General features: G+C 42.8%; 1 non-coding gene across 1 annotated transcript; it reads left to right on the top strand.

The window, feature by feature from the left end:
• Positions 1 to 278: 278 nt before the first annotated feature.
• TRNAW-CCA lies at positions 279 to 350 on the top strand. The gene has a single exon. It is a non-coding gene; the product is annotated as a tRNA-Trp (tRNA).
• The last annotated feature ends 6298 nt before the right edge of the window (positions 351 to 6648 follow it).

Raw genomic sequence — 6648 nt, 5'->3', positions numbered from 1 at the left:
TGTAACGCGGCGCGGCCCCTTTAAATCCGAGTGACGGGCGCGGGAGCTGGAGCGGACCACGTGAGGGGGGGGAATTCTCGCCGAGGGGTGAGGGTCAGGTGGGTTCCACCAGGCGGCTCCGCGCAGCGCCCCCCCTCTTCTCCTCCCCCCCCCGGTGGTACGGCCCGCGGGTAGGCGTGGCCGGCTGAGGCGGGCGGGCAGCTCGCTGGGCGGCGGCGGCGCGCATGCGCGGGGAGGCGCGCAGGCTCTTGGAGGCAGGCGGGGGCTGTGGTTTCGCAGACCTCGTGGCGCAACGGTAGCGCGTCTGACTCCAGATCAGAAGGCTGCGTGTTCGAATCACGTCGGGGTCACGGCCTCCCCTGCGGGGATCCATTTTACACCCGGGGCCGTGCGGCCGCAGCCGGGCCCGAGTTGGGTTGCGGGGACTGGGAACCGGAGTTTACAGCGTGGGCCGGGCCCAGGGACCCGCTGTGGGGTCGGGGCTGTGGGGCTGGGCTCTCTGGTTCGCCCCACTGAGGGCTTGGGGCAGGCCACAGACTGAGGCCTGGTGCCCCCGTCCACCTGCGTGAGATGTCAACAGTCCTACAAAAATGCAAAAGCACCTCAAATAAACTTATTTTACCCCAAAATAATACGTAAAGCTTCTAAGTGGTTGTTACCCTCTAACATGAGTTAAATTATGGTTGCGCACACCCCGAGTTCCTTTGGTCTGGATCTCTTTCTGTTCACTGCCTCTTTTCTGAGTGCCTTTTCCATGGAAATTCGTTGTTTCATCATAATACACAAGAACAATGCCTTCGAGCTTCTCTTTCCACAAAGATTACCTTTGTTTCAAAAATCAGTACCAGAAAAATGACAGAAAACTCAACTTCTATTTATTTTGATTACCCTGCGCTGCCTACGCTGATATGATTTTAATTAAGAAAAAATGGCTGGGTGAAAAAACACTACATATTTGGAAGCATTATTCACAACAGTGTGGTCACTGAAACATGCAATATGAAAGCCCTTTATAAGGTGACTGCAGGATATGTTTAAACATCACGTTGTGGTTAAAATGAAAGTTATCTGCTTGGTATTTAAAAAAGAAATTGTAACCAAATGGCTTTTTATTTGCATGCGTATTTTAATGCCAGGTGCTCAGTAAATGTTTTTCCTTGTTAGAAGTCTATACTCGTCTGTTTCAGGGTAAAAGGCCCTCTAATGAGTTCTGCAGAAAGTGTCAGTTCCTACATTTTCCTCACTAAAACCTCTTCGAGTATGAGATACTGTCAGTGAGCTTGGGTAGTGCATAGCTGAGGGAATATCAGCACTTCAAAATGGCTTTCCACGCTCCGTTTCCTGTCTTTTACTGTTTTAAATAGGTATATAGCATTGCCACAATTTTCTTCTGAAGCCTTCTGCCAGCTAATGCTACCTGAGAGGGGCACAATGCAAACATCTTCCCTGTCGTGTGTTCCTTGGGAGCTGGGCTTATTCCTTAGAGGCTTTGAGTCTCTTGCTTTTCTCATTACATTATAAAAACTCTTTCCTATCTGCAGGAATTTATCCAGTCATCCTGTTTCCAATTTATGTTCTTGCTTCTCTTCACCTTGACACTTAAATAAATCCCTTTAATCTCTTAATTGTCGTTGGTGTTTTTTTTGCGGTGTCCTGCATCTCTGCTGTACTGTGCCCTTCCCAGCCACATGGGTGATCTTGGTGATCCACCACGGCCTCTGGAACACACGTGGGACTGATTCATTGTGCTATTTTGGGCCTTTATCCGCAGTACAATATTTCTTTTTGTCCTTAAAAAAAAAAAAAAAAACAAAAACAAAAACAAAGACTTGTCACTTCTTGATGTATCACCTTGGACTTCCTCCAAAAATTGTTGATTGTAACTTTCAAATTTTGTTTTGAATCCACAGATGATGTGGATTAGCTTGTTCTCACATACATTTAATTGCATCACTCATATGATTCTTAAAACAGTTCCAACGTTTGTTCTTCCAGTAGAAAAATGTTCCCCTTTTCAATGAAATTTCTTTCCCAGTGACTTCACTGCTGGTTGCCGTGGAAGTTCCGATGTCACAGTGATCACGGATGCTGTATCACAGGGTGAGGGCTTCCAGGAAAGGGACACCCCTTAACATCTCCCCAGCCATTGGATTCCACCTGGCCATGTGAAGAGGTAAAACGGTTAATTCTGAAATACTGGAGTACTGTTTTCTGGGTAAACATCCCCATTTGTGAATTGATGTCAGCACAGCTGAGACTGCAGTCCATCAGAACAGCGACCTTCCCCTCGCATCAGGGCAAGCTGCTGAGCACTTCAGGTGTTCTTTATAGGGAGTTACTGCAGGTGGTTCAGCCTGCTAGGGGATAAGTGTTGTGTGAAAGAATCCCACCAGTGGGACAGAACCTTTGCAGAAATCAAACTTACTGCGTTAACGTTATTTGTATCCTTTAATCTCACCAGAGGAAAAGTGAATGTGAATCTAAGCACAGACTTCAGGCCCGCACTGATGTTTTTTAAGTGGAGGTTACGTGGTTTAAATCATCTTGTAATGTGCAACTGTGCTGTAGTGATGTGCCATGCACTATGAAAACACACAAACAATAGAAGTAATTGTATACAACTCAAAGGTGAGTTGCAATTTCTTAATTAAATTAACAAAACAGCTTTTAAAGTGCTGTGCAAGGCCTTTATTTTCCCTTAGAAGCGGTGCACTGAGAAGTGGTTGTACTTTCCAGGTCGCTTGGTGTTAAGATTCATGGTGTGGTTTTAGTTAGCCTGTTGGATGGACTGCAATGCAGTCTGCTGGGATCTACTTGATCTGTTCCCACTGTGATCTGCTGGGGGCTGTGCCCATCTTCTTTCCTCCCATATTTTGTTAACTAATAAACCGGGATCCCTGAGATGGTGCCTGGGGGTGAACAGCTTTGCCCTGTGATGGGGGCTTGCCTGCCAGCTTTTCCTGCGTTGCTCCAGAGGTTTCCTCTCAACATTTGTCAGGGGATGTTGAGAAATTAAATGGGAAAACTGCCAACATTTGGAGAGGCTCTAATGAAGAGAGTGCTGATGCTGAAACAGCTTGGTTTACATAAAAACCTCATCTTCCTAAACCACCTTTCATCCCAGTATTTGCTAGTGATGTTTGTATATGCCCACAACTAGGATTTTGTATCCCCCGAGGTTGGTACCTGTCTGTCTCTTGCTGCCGTGCAGAAATGGAAACAAAGACTGAATGCCACTGAAGCTGTTTCATTTAATCTTGTCCCAATTGCTTTGCTAACTAGTGTTGAGTGAGGAAAGAGCATTGTTCCATAAAAGTCTGGAAAGGCATAAAGAGCAGATCTGGAGTCTTTCCTCTCATAAGGGGAAGCAAATGAGGCGTGGCTTTAGGCAAGATTCTTGCTCCTTAAAATGAGCAGTGTCTGCTCTCTGGAGTTTTTTATTCCCCTCCCCAATCAGGATGGCGCGTTTTATAATCAAAATCGGGTCACAGGAGACCGATGCGTGAAAGAGCAGCTGTTGCATGCAATTGTGCACAATATTTCTGTGCTAGAAGTGATTCATTTAGTCTGTAATATATATGGAAATGTGCTGCAGGAGCACTGCTGAAAATAACCTCTTGTATTCATAAAGCCCCAACAAAGCTGATTTTTGATTTGTGGATTTTACATGCCTTTTCCCTTTTACGATATGTCACATAAACATAAGCAATCTACCTTTTAGTTCTGGTAGTGTTATTTGGCTGTATTTAATCTATCTGTATTGCTTCTTTTACACTTAGCTGAATGCAATACCTTCAGCACTGAAGGCATAAACTAAATGAAGGCTGCTGCAGGGAGTTATATGCAAAGAAAATAAAATCCTGCTGCAGAAGCACTCTGGATGAACAAATAAAGGATATAGAATGAGAATGAACAAGGGGAAACAGATCATTTCCAAGGTCTTAAAATACCCTGAAAAATCTGAGCTAGAAGGGATATTTTGTACTTCTCCATGTGTAGAGAAGTGGCTAGGTAATTTGCCACTGCTTCATCTCTGCATGATGCATTCCAGTAAAAAATGGTAGGGCACGTAGATGTCCTCTGTTTCTGCTCTGGAAAACTCTCAATTTGCGTATACAGTATTTTATTCAGTTTAAATATAATTGTTAATTACACATAGTTATCAGTTAAATGCAACTCGTTACTTGTAATTTGCTGCTAACTTTCTGAAAATGCTGCAGAAGGTGTTGAAATCTTGGGATGGAATTGTGAAGCAGTTAGAAACCATTTCAACAGTGGCAGGAATCCCAAAGTTTTCTTAAACACGTCTGTATTTAAGTGTATGTGATCTGTGAGGCAAGAGGATAAATGCTGACAGATGTCTTTCAAACTATGGTAAGCATCTCCGCTAAATGTGTGGTTTTTGTTTTTTTCCAAAAGCTGTGCATTTGGAAGAGATGGCCGAGACTACAACTGACATCCTGATACAACGGCTGGAAGAAAGCACAGATGAGCACAGCCCAGAGAAAGTCAACATGCAAAGTGAGTGACAGCCAACTGGATTCGCAACAGGACCAATGCTGTGTACGCATTAAATGCATTACGCTTGGTTTTGTAGAGAATGTGACCTAAAGCGTATGAATGTGGGGTGCCTGGGGAAGGGGCTGAGTGAGAAAGAGGATATTGCCTTCCTCTGGAAAGGCTAAAGTGACTTTCAAAACAAAATCAACTCCTCTAAAGGTAATAGTGGGGTTTTTAGCTCTCCCCGTAAATGAGACGGCATCCAGCAGTCAGAATTCAGCAAAAACAAGTTTACTGGCACAGTAAATGTTGTTTGTGTTCTAAATGATGTATTTTAGCTTCCACAAGGACACTTTGAGAATAAGCTTCTGCAGTTGATAAATGGAAGCCCTCTTAACCTGCTGTGGGAAGACAGATGAAAGTAAACGCTTTGATCAGAGTTCAGAAAATGCGGATCAAAAACGATGACGTACAGTACTATTACTTTTGGAAGGCAAAAATTAAAGTTACCAGAAGCTACAAGGCTTTGCAACAGCATGTTTTGCTTAGTGTTGGGTACTCCTGAGGGACGTATCTTAAAACTCTTCCAGGTCTGACTGCAAGAGGTGTTTAGGGACCTAAAGATGCAGACTATGAACTGAAATGAATTTATTTTCCAATTTGGCAGAGGGCAACCAGTTTACTGAAAGTAAGGAGTGTGTTTCTCTGGGGGAAAAATAAAGAATACCCATATTAATAAAAAGTGCTAATACTAATTTTCAAGATCTGAAGAGAACAGCGTTTTTTCACTCTCATATACTCAGTCTCTACTGAAATTACGAAGCAGCTCCCTCTACAGTATTTAGCCTATACCTTCCAGAAATCCTTGAAACTGCACATTTCATACTGTTCCACTTCTCCTACCACTAACTCTTAGCAATGTGTGTTGCAGCAAATCTGAGCGCTGCTTTGATACTTAGGTACATGTGTTTGCTACAGATCAAGCTACATACTAGAGATAACTTTGAATAATCCCGGTAACCGCTGTCTGACTAACCAGTGGAATTCGTCTTTCTGATCTGCTTGGAAACTCCTATGCGAACATCAAGGTGTTTGAAGTAATCTTAGAAGACATAATTCTCTTTTTACTGAAGTACAACATTCCACATTATAATCTCAAAAAGCCTTTTGGGGAGTTCCTTAGTACTAAAAGCTGTTTTGTCCCTACCTTTTCTTTATTGTAATGTTCTTTGAAGTTTTCTTCAAAGATGAAACTGAACTTCCCATTTATGTTTCAGACTAATGAATATCCAGCTTTGTTTAAGCAATTAGCTTGGTGGGATGATTTCTGTTGCAGTTTAAAAAAAAAAAAAAAAATTCCAAAATCCTGAGTGGTTTAGACATGTTTTGAAAAAAAACACTAAGCCAACAGCTGTGCAGTGGACTAATCTGACAGTATAGCAGCTGTCATAACAAAAGCAGAGCTGGTTCAAACACAGCCTCTTTGTATAGTGATTGAAAATGATTTAAAGGAAAAGATTATGTACTGGTTCTACTGTGTTGAGCTCTGGGGCTGGATAAGTGACTGTTCACTTGCTTTTGGTATGTGATCCCCAACAGATGAATGGGCTCTTAACCAATGCTTTACTCTGGCTTAGAGGCTTGATTGTTTCACTGCTCAGCTCTGCGTCTTTCTGCTGGCTCTGTTTCTGCAACCATGCTATATGGGTGCCTGCCTGAATTCTGCTTGGTTGATGGCACACCACTTTAACATGCACACAAACCACATCTGTAATCAAAGAATACTCCAGTGAATGCACAAGAGGATAATTAAGCAATGCAATTTGTAAAGATAGCCTTAACTGTGGCTTTTTAAAGTATCAAATTATGCAACCTGCTTTAGATATTTCAGGCTAATTTGCTTGCGTTTTAAGGCCCTCTTTATTTCTTTCTCCTTGTTCAGACAGAAGTACTGGAGTAACCTTTGAAACAAAGGACTTCAAAGTGACAGCAGGCTGCCTATCTGGCACTAGCGAAGTAAGTAGTCTGCTAATGCGTGAATATTTTATGTATCTACAGCTAAATGAAGGAAATTGCAAGTTGATATAAACTGATGTTCTTTGTATTAGCTCATGACAAATGCAGCAATTACCTCCAATCAGTTAATTA

Source organism: Aythya fuligula, chromosome 25, assembly GCF_009819795.1.
Source record: "Aythya fuligula isolate bAytFul2 chromosome 25, bAytFul2.pri, whole genome shotgun sequence".
Classification (NCBI taxonomy): Eukaryota; Metazoa; Chordata; class Aves; order Anseriformes; family Anatidae; genus Aythya; species Aythya fuligula.
This window is presented reverse-complemented; position numbering and strand designations above follow the sequence as displayed.